Genomic DNA, 20,279 nt, shown 5'->3' with positions numbered 1-20,279 from the left:
TCACAAACATCCATGCCCGAGGCAGCATTCGAACCTGCGACCGTTGAGGTCTTGCGGTTCCAGACTGCAGCGCCTTTAACCGCACGGCCACTTCGGCCGGCCATCGCAACAAGGTCGTGCAGTTATGTTCAATCTCCCGCGTGTCTGCCGGCCGCACACTTCTGTGACATCCGCAACGCTGGAACATGCGGACACTCTCATTCGAGGTGATCGACGAATCAGGATCAATTATCTCGCTGCTCAACCTTGTAAGTAGGCTGTTTATGTTTTCTCTATGTAAGTAGGCTGTTTAGGTTTTTTTATTGGTAACGCCACCTCTGGATGAAAATCACTGGCTGTGCTGTGTGCAGTCTGTGGCTGCTTTGCATTGTTGTAATACTCGCCATTGTAGTGTTAGGCAGCTGGATGTGAACAGCGCGTAGCGTTGCGCAGTTGGAGGTGAGCCGCCAGCAGTGGTGGATGTGGAGAGAGAGATGGCGGAGTTTTGAAATTTGTCATGAACTGCTATATTTATATATGATGATATCAAGGTAAATACATTGTTTGTTCTCTATTAATATCTTTCATTTGCTAACTATCCCTATCAGTAGTTAGAGCCTTCCATAGTTTGAATCTTTTATTTAGCTGGCAGTAGTGGCGCTCGCTGTATTGCAGTAGCTTGAGCAGCGAAGATTTTTGTGATGTAAGTGATTTGTGAAAGGTATAGTTTAAAGTTACTCAGGGCCATTCTTTTGCAGGGATTTTTGATAGTCAGATTGCGTTGCTCTAAAATTATTGTGTGTCAGGTTAAGCACAGTCATGTATAATTGTTCTAAGGGGAAGTTTCATATGTCGACCCTTAGCCGAGGATACCTCACTGGAATCTTCTGATTTTTTTTCTTGTAGTTTGTGTAATTAGTGTAGATTTTGTTTATTGATAGCGCGTAATCATAGAGAGAATTTCCTTTGTAGTTGTAGTTTTTCATTGTTGTACAGTAAATCAGTTGTGGCATGCATGTAGATTTGCACCAAGTATTTCGCAGCTGCGCTGGCAATTAAGTAGACATTATTTCCATTGCTATGTTATTTTATTTTGCTCTTCAAATTGTGCTTTTCTGTGTTATCGTGTGAAATATTGTGACAATTATGGCGTGTGAAAAACGTAATACTAGGCTCCAAAGTAAACTGAGAAATGACAGTGAAGACGAAAGCAGTGTGTTAGCTCCGCAGAGTAATGAATTAACTAATGTTCAAAGTAGTAATTTGGTAACTGTGCACAGAGAAATGGAGCGGCGTCAAATAATGGTGTAGACGGTGAAACAGGTATTGAACAGGGAAGCATTATCGATCGATCGGTCGGCAACAGCTCGCCTCAGGAATCCGAAATGATAGGACACAATTTTGCAAATACTGTAGATTCAGGTTTTGCGTCCTCACCGTTTTCTCAAATAAGTCAAGACACATTTTCAGCTTGTCAAAATGTGAATGTTGCCGGTGCAACTTCACTGCCGAAAAGCACTGAGGAACATGTTTCAGACACCAGTGCATTGTTATTACAATTAATGCAACAAATGGGACAAAAGCTTGAAAAGTTAGACACAATGGAACAACACCAGAGACAAACACAGCAACAGTTAGACACAGTGGAACAAAATCTCAAAAAGTTAAACACAGTGGAACAAAACCTTAAAAAGTTAGACACAATGGAAAAAAATCAGAGACAAACACAGCAACAGCTTCAAAAGTTAGACTCATTGGAACAAACTCTTGAACAAACGCGTGAAGATTTAACTACTGAGTTACATAACATTGAATCGAAATGTCAAAAAGTCTGTAATGACGTAAAAACTCAAATTTGTGACCATTTTCAACCTATTTTTTCGCGGCATGAAAAGGCATTACAGAATCACGAAGCAGCCATAAAAGAACTGCAAACCATTGTTCATGAAAATCATGAGACCTTGTGGGCTAAAATTGACTCAGTTGCATCTACCGATTCGGTTACGCAACTTGCAAAAACTCAGGAAAACTTAAAGGACACAGTAGATTCGATTTCAACACAAATGGACACTCTGAAACTTGGTTCAGAAAAACACATTGAGGAAATGTGTTCACTATCGGAGAAAGTAGCCGAACTTTCGGATCAGTTCACTAACTTATCTACGAAGGTAGATGATAATCTGAACGACACAAAACCGGTAGTCTTTAATGACACAGAAGAGTGCGAACAAATTAGGAAATTCAAACAAAATCAGAATCAAATTAATACGCAACACCAAAGAGAAATCCGGGAAGTACAAGATCAGCTGACTCAGGTAATACAAGAATTACGTATTTCAGAGGCCACTCGCGCTCCAATACGGGAAGAGGGACTTAGAAATACGTAACAACCACAAAATAATAACACAGGACACTTCGGAAGTTATGAAAGAAATTGGCAAGGTGCACCGAATTTTGAAATGGAACCGCCGAAACGACGTAACAATGACCGATATGCGATTCGCCGACATGATGACTTTGACTATAAGCTGTTCATTACTACACGTAAATTCAAAACATTTAAGAATTCTGGCAACGACATTCATCCACAAGCGTGGCTCCATCAATTCTCTCATTGTTTTCCTCCCAACTGGTCATTGGAGCACAGGTTAGAATTTATGTGTGGCTACTTGGAGAATGAACCAGCTGTGAGAATGCGATCAGTCATTCACGATTGTCACAGTGAAGGAGAGTTTTACCATGCCTTCCTCTCAGCATATTGGTCTCAGGCCACACAAGACCGAGTAAAACAAAGCATCATAATGATGAAACGTTTCGAACAATCTGAATTTTCCAGTCTTATGAAATATTTTGAAGACATGTTGCACAAGAATCAGTACCTGTCAAACCCACACAGCCCCTCAGAACTTATCCGCATTTGCTTAATCAAATTGCCTGAACATTTACGACACATTATTTTGGCAGGACGTTGCAAAGACGACATTGAAGCTTTTCAGGGACTGTTACAAGAATTGGAAATTGACACTGACAATCGCGGAATGCGGAAACAGGAACACAACAATTACAGGTCACATCCGTCACAATTCCTCGATAATAACTGGACGCGGCAAGGCTATTCTCACAACACAAATCGTGACCAAAACAGACACCACCCGTATGACAACCGTTGGCAGAGTAGTAATAATTACAGGGAAAGATCACCTCTCTGCGGTAATGACTATCACAGAGACAATCAGAGAAACAGACAATATGGGAACCAAAACAATTACTATCACGGGAGACAGAGTAACTTGAGACGCAACGGTCCAGCGCACAGTTACGATTCAGGGAGAAATTCTCCACCACTTAACCGACAAGAAAGAAACTATGGAATCTACCGACATGACGACAGACGATATGATCGTAACGACAGACCTGAATTCCATCAGAACTGGCGAGCTTTAAACAGAGCTGGGCCCTCTCGGCAAGGCGAATTTGTAGAAGTTAGGTCTCCAAATCCCAATAACGGCGCGCGCCAACAAAGAGACAGACAATGACTCGCACAGCAGGCAGCCGCGTGCGCCCGCTGGCTCAGAGAAAAATAACATTGACGCTAACCTTGAGCAAAATTCCAGTATTCTTTACGGACGAATACCGCATGATAATTGCATTCAAGTTGAAATTCTGCGTACTAGGAAGAGTAAAGGTTTACACCATATTTCACATGTAAAACCGTTTATTGAAAGATAATCTGCTTTTTAACTTTGTCTTTGCCATAAAACGTTTCACTTCACGTTACTAGTATGCTTTAGAAACTGTTACCATGCAACAATGTTTAAAGTTAAATATCCAGTCTAGAACCAAGACAATTTATTCAAACAGAAATTACGAATGCATTGTTATTGCGAACAGATGACACAGCGGTTAGTTAATGTGACAGCTACACGATTTTATCACGATGCTACTAATGAGTGACAATTTACAATGTTGCTTTTGCGGTGTATCTGTTTTATATCTGCACAGTTTTCTGAATTCTTCTGGAAAGAAAAACATGTTTTAGTAGTAACTTTTGTGGTATAGCAACAATGAGACAGCCTTTTTCGTGGCACAACATTACGTTATTGTACAGTACTTTCTTCATCACGCCAATAAGCATAATAACTACGATATCTATACGCAAAGCATTTCACTTTTTTTTATCATGAGGTAAGTACATTGGCTTCTGCAGAACTTAGTTTTCGGAGGAAAATAACTACGACACTTCCACAGAGATTATCTTACAACAAGATGCACATTTAGCGCTACAGGACACGCATTTCAGTGATTAATTTTGTACTTAAAACATTTATTTTTAAAGATTTTTGAATTACAAAGCAAGTTTTCCGTGATATATTTCATTCTATTGCTGTAATCTGTAACACCTGAGGGTATAATTACATTAATCCTCAGGGGGGTACACGCCTACTTTGTGTACCATGTGTTTGGCAAGCACAAGGAACCCTAGCTAATATGGTATTTGCTTATACAACTTTACACATCGGTACCATATTTCTCTAACACACAAATTACACAGCTATCTGATCATTTAACTGAGAGAGACAAACATTTATTTTACTACATCAGTGACACATGTTTACGCAATTACACAGTTGGATAACTTCACACCTATGAAACTGTATTTTGTCTGTACTTTGTAAACTGTTCATATTTTTCGGAACCATTGTGATACTATGAGAGCTTTGAATGATGTATTTGGTATGAGATCATGATTTTTAAAATACGTTTGAGGTAGATGACACTATTTAAATGAGCAGAGAATTCTTTTTAGGCTTAGAAATTATTGGAGGAAGTTACGACGATTTTGAGATTTGACTGAGGTGTTATGATGTTATTATTACGACGACGATGTGTATTATGTTGTTGAGGAATGTTTATTATGCTACGTATTTCTCACGATGAAATATTGAAGAAGTGTCGACGAATATGTATATGTATAATGAGGTAAGGAATAATGAGTAGTGTTTAGGGACTCTGATTTATGAAAAGGATGTTGGAAACCAAGAAACGTACTTTAAGAGTTATGAAATGTGTGACTGTATCACAATGCTGACGAATATTTTTTTTGGACACTTATATTTATAGGATTTTGTTTCTACAGATTTGCAACGCTAATTCTTGACCTGTGAAATATTTTTATATGAGACTGCAATGGTAGCAGAAACTGCTGTCGTAAATATTTCCGTACGAAAGTTAAGTGACCACCTGCACGTAATGCGTCGCAGGCACCCAGCTGTGTCAGACGCCTGGAGAAAAAGCCATTATTGCGAGCCCTTTTCAGCGGCACAGGTAGAACAAAAAAAAAGGGGAGGCCATTATCCTCGGAAATATTCTTACATCTGCAAACCTGATAATGACAAGTGTCTTTCTACAAGAATTGAGAGCTACTGACTTACGAAATGCCACATAGCTATTGAGTGATGTTTTTATGCTTTGGTTTGCGTAATTGCTTATTTCATTTGATATCTGGTTTCCAGCTGTGTTGCAGCATTGCTTTTATAAAATGAAATGCATTTGCTAATGTGAACACTTTCTGTCAACAGATCTATTAAATAATTATTTTATGATCCACATTCTTTAAAAAAGGAGCACTTGGAAAGGAAAGAACAATAAGAAGGAACTAGTAACAGTAACACATAATTTTCTTTTCAAGTACATGGTAATATTCTTTTTACAATTAGTTGTTGTAGTGCACCACTTTAATTACATAGATATTAAGATGTGAATATACATTTCCCTTATCTGCATTGTTGTTTTTACTGTAATATTTTTCCTGCTTGAGCTATGTCATGTTTAGATATAAGCTGCTGTTTGCCAGGCATAGTGCTACTGAACTTTAATTTGTGTTACTCTGCTAAGCCAGATTTATTTTTTTGTTGCTGCACATTGGCTCATATTAGTTGTAATGTTGAATTGCTTGGCAATTTAGATTTACTGTAGCTTGCTTTGCAATTTTCCAATTTTTTGGTCATTGCTGTTTGTGTTACTTATTTTGTGCTGCTGCATTGCCTCGTCCCTTAGTTTAGCATCTGAGCTCAGTAGATTTAAGTTAGCTTAAGAGTGGGTAGCCTCTAAGAGAATGAGCTGCGATGAATTGGAAGAAATGCATTGAGAAAACAGGTTTAGGTAGGATTTTCTTGGAAATAAATGTTGAGGTAAGAAATGTGTGAACATATAAATACAGAAAGCATGCTTAGATAGAATTTTTTTGGTGGAAACAAAGGATGAAATAAGAGGAAAGATATATGAAGTTCTGGGTTGGACTGCAGTACCAAATGTTACACTGAAAACGAACCCTGTCCTTTCCTATTGGTGTTATCCCACTATGTGTGTGTGTACCCTTGTGTATTTGTTTTCTTCCTGTCTCTGTGCAGTTTCATAGAATTTTTTCTTCTTTTAATATTAAGCTACATTCACTATGATGAGGAATACTGTTATCCTCAAATATAATTTGCATTAATAATATGTTATCTACCTTGTAAATATGCTTAGACATTATTTATTCTGGTTTGTTGCTCACATGTGAAGGTGATGTTTCAAAAGTTCTTGTGATCTTTATGTATTTACTTATGTCATAATTCCTGTAACACTGATGTATATGTCTATTTCTATTCTTTTGTAAAGCCTGTACTACAAATGTTATCTGTATTATTATGTTCTTTAATGATGTATTTTGTACCTTTGTTATTGTATTTTTATGTTACCAAATTGTAATTGTTACCAGTTCTTCAAATTAAGTAACATTTCACTGCACACGTTTCTGTTGGTCATAGTATATGGACAATATGTGAGAAGTTGGGACTGTTCGTGTTTGCACGTGTGTTACTAATTCAGCAAGGGACTGGATAACAGCATTGCTGGTTCTAAGGACAATTCCAAAAACTTTGTGAGTGCACAAGTGGTGGTTATGGACTTGCTATATTAACTGCAAGACTTTTCACTGGTGTTTGTGCACCTGCACAATCACAACAGATGGCTGCTGGTCATCTCTACCAGGACTACAGTGGGCCTGTCCACACTTTCTACAAGGACTGCAGTGTGTCTGCACCTCTGGTGGCCCACCAATACCGTAATCTCTACCAGGACTACAGTGGGTCTGCTCTGTGATGACCTACCTACCAATCTTCTTCAAACCGTCGAATGACTGCTGTGGGTTTGCTCTGTTGTGGCCCATTACCTGTATGCATGTCAAGAGTCAGCACTGTCTTTCCGTTGGAAGGACAACGCTACTTCTTCAAGACTGCATGGAAATCCACTACTTCCGTGTGCATTTTCTTCTACTGCTCAGACTTTGAGAAAAACACTATATTTTACCGTAATGAATGATCAGGATTGTCTTTATGGACTGTGAGAAAATTTTAGCTTTTGACCAACATTGTATCAATAATTGTGTGCATTTGATTTCTTTGTTATTGTAATTATGAAAAATTTTATCAAATCATTATTGGCCACTGCCCAAAAAATATTTTGTAATATTTTTTGTGGGGAGCATGGGGGCTATGTAAGTAGGCTGTTTATGTTTTCTCTATGTAAGTAGGCTGTTTAGGTTTTTTTATTGGTAACGCCACCTCTGGATGAAAATCACTGGCTGTGCTGTGTGCAGTCTGTGGCTGCTTTGCATTGTTGTAATACTCGCCATTGTAGTGTTAGGCAGCTGGATGTGAACAGCGCGTAGCGTTGCGCAGTTGGAGGTGAGCCGCCAGCAGTGGTGGATGTGGAGAGAGGGATGGCGGAGTTTTGAAATTTGTCATGAACTGCTATATTTATATATGATGATATCAAGGTAAATACATTGTTTGTTCTCTATTAATATCTTTGATTTGCTAACTATCCCTATCAGTAGTTAGTGCCTTCCATAGTTTGAATCTTTTATTTAGCTGGCAGTAGTGGCGCTCGCTGTATTGCAGTAGCTTGAGCAGCGAAGATTTTTGTGATGTAAGTGATTTGTGAAAGGTATAGTTTAATGTTACTCAGGGCCATTCTTTTGCAGGGATTTTTGATAGTCAGATTGCGTTGCTCTAAAATTATTGTGTGTCAGGTTAAGCACAGTCATGTATAATTGTTCTAAGGGGACGTTTCAACCTGACATGACTGTTGGTACTGCTGCGCGCCCGAGAGGAGCTCTCAAAGCTTTATTATTCATCCTTCTCCTCCCTACAGCCAGGATTTCGCACCTTCCTGCTTCGATCGTGTTTGCCTAACATTGGATGCACTCTTTTGGAGGCACTACGTGGATGATGTGGAGGTTATTGATGCAGCAAGACATCGGCTCTGACGTCGAATGATAGAGTGGTCAAGCAGTGAAGGAAACAAAAAGAAAAATTCGGAGTAGGTATTAAAATCCATGGAGAAGAAATAAAAACTTTGAGGTTCACCGATGACATTGTAATTCTGTCAGAGACAGCAAAACACTTGGAAGAGCAGTTGAACGGAATTGATAGTGTCTTGAAAGGAGGATATAAGATGAACATCAACAAAAGCAAAACGAGGATAATGGAATGTAGTCGAATTAAGTCGGGTGATGCTGAGGGAATTAGATTAGGAAATGAGACACTTAAAGTAGTAAAGGAGTTTTGCTATTTGGGGAGCAAAATAACTGATGATGGTCGAAGTAGAGAGGATATAAAATGTAGACTGGCAATGGCAAGGAAAGAGTTTCTGAAGAAGAGAAATTTGTTAACATCGAGCATAGATTTAAGTGTAAGGAAGTCGTTTCTGAAAGTATTTGTATGGAGTGTAGCCATGTATGGATGTGAAACATGGACGATAAATAGTTTGGACAAGAAGAGAATAGAAGCTTTCGAACTGTGGTGCTACAGAAGAATGCTGAAGATTAGATGGGTACATCACATAACTAATGAGGAAGTATTGAATAAGATTGGGGAGAAGAGAAGTTTGTGGCACAACTTGACTAGAAGACGGGCTCGGTTGATAGGGAATGTTCTGAGGCATCAAGGGATCACCAATTTAGTATTGGAGGGCAGCGTGGAGGGTAAAAATCGTAGAGGGAGACCAAGAGATGAATACACAAGCAGATTCAGAAGGATGTAGATTGCAGTAGGTACTGGGAGATGAAGAAGCTTGGACAGTAGCATGGAGAGCAGCATCAATCCAGTCTCAGGACTGAAGACCACAACAACAACCACCATGCATGCAAAAAGGTCCTCCCAGCAAGTCCGTCGCGTTGAAGAGAGGTTATGTAGAAAAATAGGGTTCATAGTCAAAACAGTGGGGAGTAACATGGTGTATTGCAATTTTGAATGTAAGAAACCTACTTTCAGGAAAAAAAGTGTTGCATTACTCCATGAAAGCCACTCGTAGATTCTGAATCACGGTGCAGCTTGGGATTTTACGCATTAACTACTACAAGTGGAAGACGAACCGAGCTACAGAACGAAATAGCGGATCTATTAGTCATCTAACAAACAACTTTGAATTAGTAGTCTGATAACAATAAGTTGTAAGTATTTTCTTCCTTCCGACCCTCCTGTCAAGTGGCACCTTTCCCTCCTTGCAAAAGAAGCAAACTAGAAGGCATAATCTGGTTTCCAGCTCGTGTGCACTGACATTCCTAGAAAATTGTCGCTTTGGTACTATGTCAAAAATGACGCCAGCAACGTCCTGAATTACACGTTGTTATAAGATTCACCATCCCTCCCTCCCCCTCTCGCATTACCTCACCACCCGTCATCCCACCGCCCGTTTATTGTTTCATAAAAAAAGGACTAAATAACGCGTCCAGTTGTTTATATGCGTGTTCGCTGCCTTCGAGGAAAACAAACGTCCCTCCGAAATGAGACGATAATCAGAGCAGTCGGCCGAATGTACGTTTTAATTTGGCGAACCCGGCCGGTTGTTAGCGGGGCTTTTTATCACGTTTCGCTCTGGCCCCGTAATTACGGGCAATCATTTCTCGTCGCGGCAGTTTATCGGCGCTGCGTGTCAAGGAGGACGCGGCGACGACTGGCGCTCACACACACACACACACACACACACACACACACACACACACGCACAGGGGGTGCATCCACCTACACTGCCAGGAGCGGACTGGAAACGGAACGTCGGCCGGCATGCTTTAAAATTAACCGCTCCAACCGTTATTTATCGCCCAGCCGCACGTAATTACGGCGCGAACTTTGTGTATTGGTTTCTGCCGTATAGGGCGCAGTGATTAGCTGGCGAGCTGATTTCGGAATTGCGCGCAGCTGTCCGTCAGCTGACAAACAGTTATTGCGGGCCAGAGTTATTGCGGCGCCGCTTGCCGCTCCGGCTCAGCCCGCTTTCCTTTCGCGGGACTCCCCCGTCCAGGCCTGCCAACCTGAGCGGCCGTAAATTCGTCGGTAACGGCGCCCGCGACCCTCCGTGCCACAGGGCGGGGTGGAGAGCTGTCGTAACCGTTAAGTGAAATTAAATGTTAATGCCCCGCCGTGTAGATCTCTCGGGCTTTCGACGGGTCCGTAACTCTGGTATCGGGGCCAGGCCAACCGCCGAGCGCTGGACACTGGGGCACCCAAGCGCAAGTGATCCTGCAATGCGTAAATCTGCTGGACAGCGGACAAAGCTTCATCGGAGCAAAGTGCTCCTTCTGTGACTGACGGCACTTCCCGGTTAATGTAGTGGCAGATGAAAGCTGGTTCAAGTAACTCCCTCGGCTACGTATTGCTCCAGACATTACGCTCGAACGTCAGTTACAAGTGGCTCTTTAGTGCAACCAGATTCCTCATATTCTCAGTCACTGAAGCAGAAATTAGGTATATCTGATCCTCAACATGTAGGCTACACAAAATATGAGTGGTCTTTCTCTTTTCTTTTTTCTCTTTATTCGTGTGTAAATAATAGGTCCGTCACCCTGTTTCAATGGCTAAATAGAGTAGGGTTTTACAATAAAAAACGACCTAATTATCGAAGTTAACTTATCGAGCAACTGATTGAATTTTAAGTTAATTTGGAAAACGTTAACAGACTCTTTAACTTCCGCTAACTTTCTTTGAGTCCGCTAATCGATAATTCGGTAGCTACTATTTCTGACAAAAATTACCCCGCAGTGCTCGCGGAAATCATGTTCAGACAAGTTCAGGATTTTGTGCGATTGATTTAAACAATCGTCTGCGAGCGAGAATAACTGTAGGTGTTGGCTGTTAGTTGTTTGTTTACCGAGTTCGCGTTAAGTACTATTATTTGTCAGTGGACTGTCTGTGGAAACTAAGTAGTGGAATCGGAATCTAGCTCTACAAGTGATGAAAATTCGTGGTCGCATTTAAATGATTACGTTAATTTTGTAATCAGATAGGGAGATCAAATACTTCTCGACTGCAAAACTGTCCTTGCCTAAAATGTCACCCTTCGCAAGTTAGCAATTTAACACAAAATATAAGGAGAGCGCACGAATAGCGATATGTACTGATGGAAGAAATAGTGAAGGCAGGAACCTATTGAGGAAAGTAGAAAAGAAAAATCAATAGTGAGCATTCAGATATCGACAGTAGTGGTAATCCGGTTAAAATGATACGACATAGAAGCATTGGAGAGACATGTGGCATTGCAGGAACTGATAGCGATGTGTCTCAAGTTCGACCAATGCATAGTAAACTTTGCTGTTACGAAGAAGATTCCTTTACATGTTGTCGAACTGGAATCATTTGAGAAGCCCACAAAAAATTGAAACTCCAACAAAATTTCAATTTCGAAGAGAATATTGGACAGGCACATTGGTGATGAGCATTTTAAATTAAATCAGAATCTTATTAATGGAAACATGCACGGAGAATCAGACACTACCTTATTTTCCCGAATCTTGATTCTACTGTAATCTAATATTGATAACTAAATTTTCATAGAAGTAAATGATTAAACGATTAACCTATTTTTATCTCTCTTCTATGTCCTATCTTAACTTCCTCATCGAAAAAATTTATACATCGAAACAATCAGAAGCCAACTGCACAACTGTATTGCTTATTGCTCTTTAGTTTTTAGGACCAAGGCGTTTTGTTGTTTTCATCTTATTGCTGACACTCGCAAATTATGCGATACGTACTATTTTGTACCATTTTTTATCTTTAAATTTTAAAAACTTTAGAAACTTGTCCTCAATTTTAATATAGTTGTCTGACTTGTACTTACTTGTGTGTTTTCCTGTACAGCCTTCTGAAGACGGGCAGTAAGTGCTCGAAATCGGTTAAGAAATTTAAAAAAAATTAAATTATAGAAATTCAATGAAAAGGAAATTTGAGTTTCTTTTATCCAGCCAATATTTTTGGTATGTAAAACTACAGTTGATTAGGATGGATAAAATATTTAAAAAATTTTAAGCAACAGTAATTCGTTTGCTTCACTTGCTCATTTCATTACCCCAATAACATAAGCTTTACTATTACGAGCTGACGATTAACTTTAACTTACGATGAATGTCCTGTAAAGAATTGCTTGAATGTTGCACACAGTGAACTTTTCAGCGACGGATTTACGTTTTGTGAAATCAAATTTTTGGTAACGTTGCCCAACTATGATCATCAGAATACCACAAAAGTAACGTTCAAGACAATTTGTGAGTATAGCTCTATATAAAAATCTTGTAATGTATGGGTAAAAACTAAACGAAATGATATGGAGACGAAAAACGAATGACAAACAGCACGCTCAATGACAATTTTTACCAAACTTCTTTTGATTACATCACATGATTTTCATCAATGTCAGTCTATAAATCTCGCTTTATTTTATACCTACACGGGTTAACCAAGAGACAATTATTGTGTTACAAAAGCTATTGACAACTTACAACCATGTAACAATGCATACGATTTTAATTGCTACGAAGACGTTACTCAAAATGGTTCAGATGGCTCTAAGCACTATGGGACTTAACATGTGAGATCATCAGTCCCCTAGACTTAGAACCAACCTAAGTATATTACACACATCCATGCCCTAGGCAGGATTCGAACAAGCGACCTAGCAGCAGCGCGGTTCCGGACTGAAGCGCCTAGAACCTCTCGGCCACAGAAGACGTTACTGAAGCGAAGTTAAATGCTAGTGTGAAAGACACCACAGCTGAGTCCCACTGGCAATTAGAACTCATTGTCGAAAATACGGAAAACTAGGACGAAACATTGGATGGAATGTGCCGTATGAGTTGAAGACAAATACATAACAAATGATGATGGTTAATGCCAAAGATATCTCAGCAAGGAACTGACTGATTAGAGATTATACACACTGAAAGGAACACTCAAACACATTAAAAATTACTGAGGTGTTCAAATGTGAGCAAAACTGAGAGTCAAGTCTAGCTGTTTTATTGTGGTTGCTCAGAGACTGCTACAACCGGTTTCATACAATGCAACTACATCGTCAAATGTATTTTAGGTCTAATGCTCCATGTTATCTAAATGGCTTAATGCTTGTTCCAAGGTGCAATGAGGAGCACTACTGACGCAACCACCAACAGAAGTCAAAATTAATCAAGGAAGCTGTCACCAACAAGTTACATTCGGAGAGCGCCAAACGTCCATGTGGCATCGTCGGGTCTTCCCAACTACTGAACTTCTGAATATTGAGATCACATCGGAGAATACACCAGCGTCTACCATCCCCATTTTGACAACACCTAAATATAATCAGAAATGGCAATTATATTCCAGAAAACTGATACTATGTATGTGTGTGTACGGAATGAACATTCATTCCACATAGTAGTGAGGCTGTCAGAATCAGCATTTCAACGCCTCAGTATGTATTAATTTGTTTGAGTGTTTCTTTCAGTATGTATAACGACTTTAGCTGTAGATGCTCTACTTATAAGATTGTTTGATCAGAAATTACAAGGGAAACACACAGCGTAAACAGGTATGTTCCTAATGAAAGTGTAAATATATGTGGCGTTGGTAATAGGCTTCATGGAATTATGTTCAGGACCTCAAGTGAATCAATCATTATGCTGCTGGTGGGTGATACACTTCATGTTCTAGTAACTTCCATAAAGACTTTCTTAAATGACTATGTGTCACGTCCTTAACAAGTACTTGCAAATATAACGCAATTTTATGTAACGGGTTTCATTAAATCTATAAAAACTATTGTTGGTTCGCGCATAAATACTTGGACCGAGCGGGAATTGACCGGTAAGCAACCAGGGTTAAGGTGACGTATTTGAATTTCTGACTAGGAGCTCTTATTTATTTATCTATTGCTCGTTTAGCCTGACCAGATTATCACCTCAAGGCCTCGCCTGACAACTGACCAGAAACAACATACAAAAGAATATTTTGTAACACTCACAACATTGATAATTTACATTATTAATAAAGTTAACACTTGGCATGATATTAATAACAATAATAGTAACATTAATGATGATGATAAAGTAAATGAGAAATTAAGAATGATTTTAATTAGTTTTTACACAACAAGATCAATAATAATTGTTTACATTATTAACAGAATTAATAATTTGCAGTAATAATCATAATCTACATCTACATATATATGGATACGTTGCAAATCACACTTAAGTGCCTGGCAGAGGGTTCATCGAACCACCTTCTCAATAGTCCTCCATTATTTCAATCTAGAACAGCGCGCGGAATAGACGAGACCTATATCTTTCAGTGCGAGCTCTGATTTTCCTTATTTTATTATGATGATCATTTCTCTCTCTAAAGGTCGCTGTCAGTAAAATATTTTTGCCTTAGGAGAAGAAAGTTGGTGGTCGAAATTTAGTGAGAAGATTCCGCTACAACGAAAAACGCCTTTGTTTTGGTGTGTATTAATAGCCTCTTCCTATTTCGCGATAATAAAAAACGTGTCGCTCTTTTTTGAACTTCCTCAATGTACTCTGTTAATCCTATACGGTAAGGAAAGCAGACCGAGCATTAGTACTCCAAAGGGGGACGGACAAGCGTAGCATAGGCAATCTCTTTAGAGGACCTGTTAAATTTTCTAAGTGTCCTGCCAATAAAAAGCAGTCTTTGGTTAGCCTTCCCCACAACAATTTCTATGTGTTCCTTAAAATTTAAGTTATTCGTAATTGTAATTCGCAGGTATTTAGTTGAATTTTCGGCCTTTACATTTGACTGGATCATCGTGTATACTCATGTGGATGACCTCACACTTTTCGTTATTTAGGGTCAATTGCCAATTTCCAAACAACTAGAAATCTTTTCTAAATCGTTTTGCAATTTGTTCTGATCTTATGATGAGTTTGCTTGAGAATAAACGACAGCATCATCTGCAAGCAACCTAAGACGGCTGCTCAGATTGACTTCCAAATCTTTATGTAGCTAGGGAACAGCAAAGGGACTATAAGACTACCTTGTGGAACTCTAGAAATAACATCTGTTTTATTCGATGACTTTCCATCAGTTACTATGAACTGTGACCTCTCTGACAGGAAATCGCGAATCCATTCATACAAGTGAGACGATGTTCCATAAGCATGCAATTTCACTACAGGCCGCTTGTATGGTACAGTGTCAAAAGCCTTTTGGAAATCTAGAAATGCGGAATCAATTTGAGATCGCTTGTCAATAGCACTCAATGCTTTGCGTGTGTAAAGAACTAGTTGTGTTTCACAAGAACGATTTTTCTAAATCAATGTGGACTTTGTGTCAATAGAACGTTCTCTTCGAGATATCTCATAATGTTTGAACACATATATGTCCCAGAATCCTGCTACATAGAGACGTTAATTGTGTGCCGTGTAATTTAGTGGATTACTCTCACTACCTTCCATGAATATTGGTGTGACCTCTGCCGCTTTCCAGTCTTGGGGTACTGATCTTTCGTAGAGAGAGCGGGTGTATATTGTTGGTAAGTATGGAGCTATTGCATCAGCATATGCTGAAAGGAACGTAATTAGTATACAGTCTGGACCAGAAGACTTGCTTTTGTTAAGTGATTTAAGTTGCTTTACTACTCCGAGTATTTTCTATGTTGCTCAAGTTGGCAGCTGTTCTTCATTCGAATTCTGGAATATTTACTTCGTCTTCTTGGTGGAAGAATTTTGAAAGATTCTGTTTAGTAACTTTGCTTTCGCAGCATTGTCGTCGATAGTATTTCCATTGCTATCGCGTAGAGAAGACACTGACTGTGTCTTGCTGTTAGCATACTTCACATACGGCCAGAATCTCTTTGGATTTTCTGCCAGGTTTCGAGACAAAATTTCGTTGTAGAAACTATTATAAGCATCTCTCATGATGTCAACGCTAAATTTCGAGATTCTGTAAAAGACCACCAAGCTTGGAAATTTTGCGTTCGTTTAAATTTTGCATGCTTGTTTCGTTGTTTCTGCAACAGTGTTCTGACCTGCTTTGTGTACCAAATCGGATCATCTCCGTCGTTTGTTAATTTATTTCGAGTAAACCTCTCCATTTCTGTCGATACTATTTCTTTGATTTCAAGGAAGATATGGTCTACACTTGCATTGTCAATTTGGAAGGGGTGGGGAGTGTCTCTCAGAAAGGCGTCAAATGAATTTTTATCTGTTTTTCTTTTTAATAGGTATATTTTTCATTTCTCGCTATGACAGCCCTGTGACCACTAATTCCTGTATCCGTTTTGATAATCGTTATTAGCTCAGGATTATTTGTTTGCTAAGACGTCACGTGTGTTTTCGTAACCGTTTACTTCTCGCGTGGGGTTATGAACTAATTGCTCGAAATGAATGCGTTTATCACAATTTTGGATGATGTTTTACTCGTACCTCTGGATTTAAACATGTATTTTCGCCAACATATCGAGGGTAAATTAAAGTTACCACCAACTATAATTGTATGAGCCGGTTACGTGTTTGAAATTAAACTCAAGTTTTCTTTGCATTTTCAGTGTTTATATCATCTGAGTTGGGAAGTCGGTAAAAGGACCCTATTATTATTTAACTCTGGTTGCCAAGAATGACCTCTGTCCATACTATCTCTACAAGATAAACTACTTCTATCAGCAGCCAACACGCCGTGACCAATTTTGTTTAGCCTCTCCTTTCGGAACACTGGAACACCGATAGGTTCTCCATAAAAATTTCGGATGAACTTATCATCGGTTTTTGCCAGCTTTCAGTGCTACAACGATTTGATCATCAGTGTTTTCTATTAGCGTTTGGAGTTCTGATACTTTCCCAACATAGCTTCGACAATTTACAACTGTTATACTGATGTTTCCTGTCTCTACGTTCTTCCTATGCTCGACCTGCACCCTTTGAGAGTGACCCTTTTTGTACTTCCATGGGATCCTCTAACCCATTCCCCACCACACAGCCCCTGCTACACGTGTAGCCGTTTATTGCGTGTAGTGGACTCCTGACCTATTCAGTGGAACTCGAAACCCAACCACCCTATGGCGCAAGTGCAGGAATTTGCAGGCTACACGGTCGCAGAACCATCTGAGCCTCCGATTCGGACCCTGCTTTCGGCTCTGTACCGAGGGTCCGCAATCGGTCTTGTCGCCTATGCTGAAAGTAGTGAGATCTGCTTTCATCTCACAAGCAAGACTGGCAGCCTTTTCGCTTGTGTTAGCCGCTCGAAACCAGAAAGAATCTCTTGCGATCCAAAGTGACACACATCATTGGTACTGACGTGAGCCACCATCTGCAGTTGGCTACATCCTTTGCTCTTCCTATCATTCAGAAGGTCCCTTTCCACCTCTGGAATGACTCCAACCGGTATGCACATGGAGTGAACATTGGCTTTCTTCCTATTCGTGGCGGCCGTGACCCTAAGGGGCCCATAATGCGCCTTGAATTGAAGCTCCCAATTACTAATAATCGCACCCTCTGTGATTTCCCGAATTTTGCAGGCTGAGAGGTTCCCTCTGAAAGAGGACAAGCGACATCATCTGGCTGAGGCACAGTGTCAGCAACAGACAGAGCCTGGAACCTGTTTGTCAGACTAACCAGGGCGGCCTTACGTGCAGCCCCCTGGGATGTCTTTCGCCAACTGCCAAGCACCAAAACGACGTCCCACTCGACCCCAGTTGAGTGGTCAGCCTCAATGTGAGCTGTAACTGGATTTGTCACTGGTGTGGACTGAGCGTCCAGACATGCTGGATGTCCATTGGATTCGTATAGCCAGCCCACAGCAGTGATGCTCATTCACTGCAGCTTCAAGCTGTGTAACAGAAGCTATCACAGCCTGGAGCTGAGAGCGAAGTGCCACCAACTCAGCATGCAGCAATCACAGTCCCTATCCATACTAAAAACTGTGGAAAACTACACTGCACAAACAAACAAGGACAATCGACACATGCTGTAGAACTGTACTGCAGACATAATATTCAAAAACCGAACTACCAAAGCACTCAGGTGAGACTTAACAATTTGCTCCTGATTAGGGACTTTTAATATGTCACAAAATCGGTTTACTTTCCGACACAAACGAAAACGCAAGAACTGTATCCATTAAATATTAAATTAACAAGCAGAAACTCAGGGAACTAAACTACCAAAACACACAGATGAAACTATACAATTTGCTTCTGGTTAGGAACTCGTATAATGTCAAAATATTAGTTACTTCTCTGTTACTGCATGTGCGGCTGCTGCCACCTGACTAGCTAACACCAACAAGCCGTCAATAGCTTTCTAAACAAACGAACTAACGACTATGGACACGCATTATGGAACTCTACCGTAGGCACAAACAAAACCGCAAGAACCATGTCCAATATACAGGGTGTTTCAAAAATGACCGGTATATTTGAAACGGCAATAAAAACTAAACGAGCAGCGATAGAAATACACCGTTTGTTGCAATATGCTTGGGACAACAGTACATTTTCAGGCAGACAAACTTTCGAAATTACAGTAGTTACAATTTTCAACAACAGCTGGCGCTGCAAGTGATGTGAAAGATATAGAAGACAACGCAAACTGTGGGTGCGCCATTCTGTACGTCATCTTTCTGCTGTAAGCGTGTGCTGTTCACAACGTGCAAGTGTGCTGTAGACAACATGGTTTATTCCTTAGAACAGAGGATTTTTCTGGTGTTGGAATTCCACCGCCTAGAACACAGTGTTGTTGCAACAAGACGAAGTTTTCAACGGAGGTTTAATGTAACCAAAGGACCGAAAAGCGATACAATAAAGGATCTGTTTGAAAAATTTCAACGGACTGGGAACGTGACGGATGAACGTGCTGGAAAGGTAGGGCGACCGCCTACGGCAACCACAGAGGGCAACGCGCAGCTAGTGCAGCAGGTGATCCAACAGCGGCCTCGGGTTTCCGTTCGCCGTGTTGCAGCTGCGGTCCAAATGACGCCAACGTCCACGTATCGTCTCATGCGCCAGAGTTTACACCTCTATCCATACAAAATTCAAATGCGGCAACCCCTCAGCGCCGCTACCATTGCTGCACGAGAGACATTCGCTAACGATATAGTGCACAGGATTGATGACGGGGATATGCATGTGGGCAGCATTTGTTTTACTGACAAAGCTTATTTTTACCTGGACGGCTTCGTCAATAAACAGAACTGGCGCATATGGGGAACCGAAAAGCCCCATTTTGCAGTCCCATCGTCCCTGCATCCTCAAAAAGTACTGGTCTGGGCCGCCATTTCTTCCAAAGGAATCATTGGCCCATTTTTCAGATCCGAAACGATTACTGCATCACGCTATCTGGACATTCTTCGTGAATTTGTGGTGGTACAAACTGCCTTAGACGACACTGCGAACACTTCGTGGTTTATGCAAGATGGTGCCCGGCCACATCGCACAGCCGACGTCTTTAATTTCCTGAATGAATATTTCGATGAACGTGTGATTGCTTTGGGCTATCCGAAACATACAGGAGGCGGCGTGGATTGGCCTCCCTATTCGCCAGACATGAACCCCTGTGACTTCTTTCTGTGGGGACACTTGAAAGACCAGGTGTACCGCCAGAATCCAGAAACAATTGAACAGCTGAAGCAGTACATCTCATCTGCATGTGAAGCCATTCCGCCAGACACGTTGTCAAAGGTTTCAGGTAATTTCATTCAGAGACTACGCCATATTATTGCTACGCATGGTGGATATGTGGAAAATATCGTACTATAGAGTTTCCCAGACCGCAGCGCCATCTGTTGTTGAAAATTGTAACTACTGTAATTTCGAAAGTTTGTCTGCCTGAAAATGTACTGTTGTCCCAAGCATATTGCAACAAACGGTGTATTTCTATCACTGCTCGTTTAGTTTTTATTGCCGTTTAAAATATATCGGTCATTTTTAAAACACCCTGTATTAGATTAACATCCAGTGATTCGAAAACCAAATTACAAAAGCACTCAGGT

The sequence above is a fragment of the Schistocerca serialis genome, chromosome 5 (assembly GCF_023864345.2).
Source record: "Schistocerca serialis cubense isolate TAMUIC-IGC-003099 chromosome 5, iqSchSeri2.2, whole genome shotgun sequence".
Taxonomy (NCBI): domain Eukaryota; kingdom Metazoa; phylum Arthropoda; class Insecta; order Orthoptera; family Acrididae; genus Schistocerca; species Schistocerca serialis.
This window is presented reverse-complemented; position numbering follows the sequence as displayed.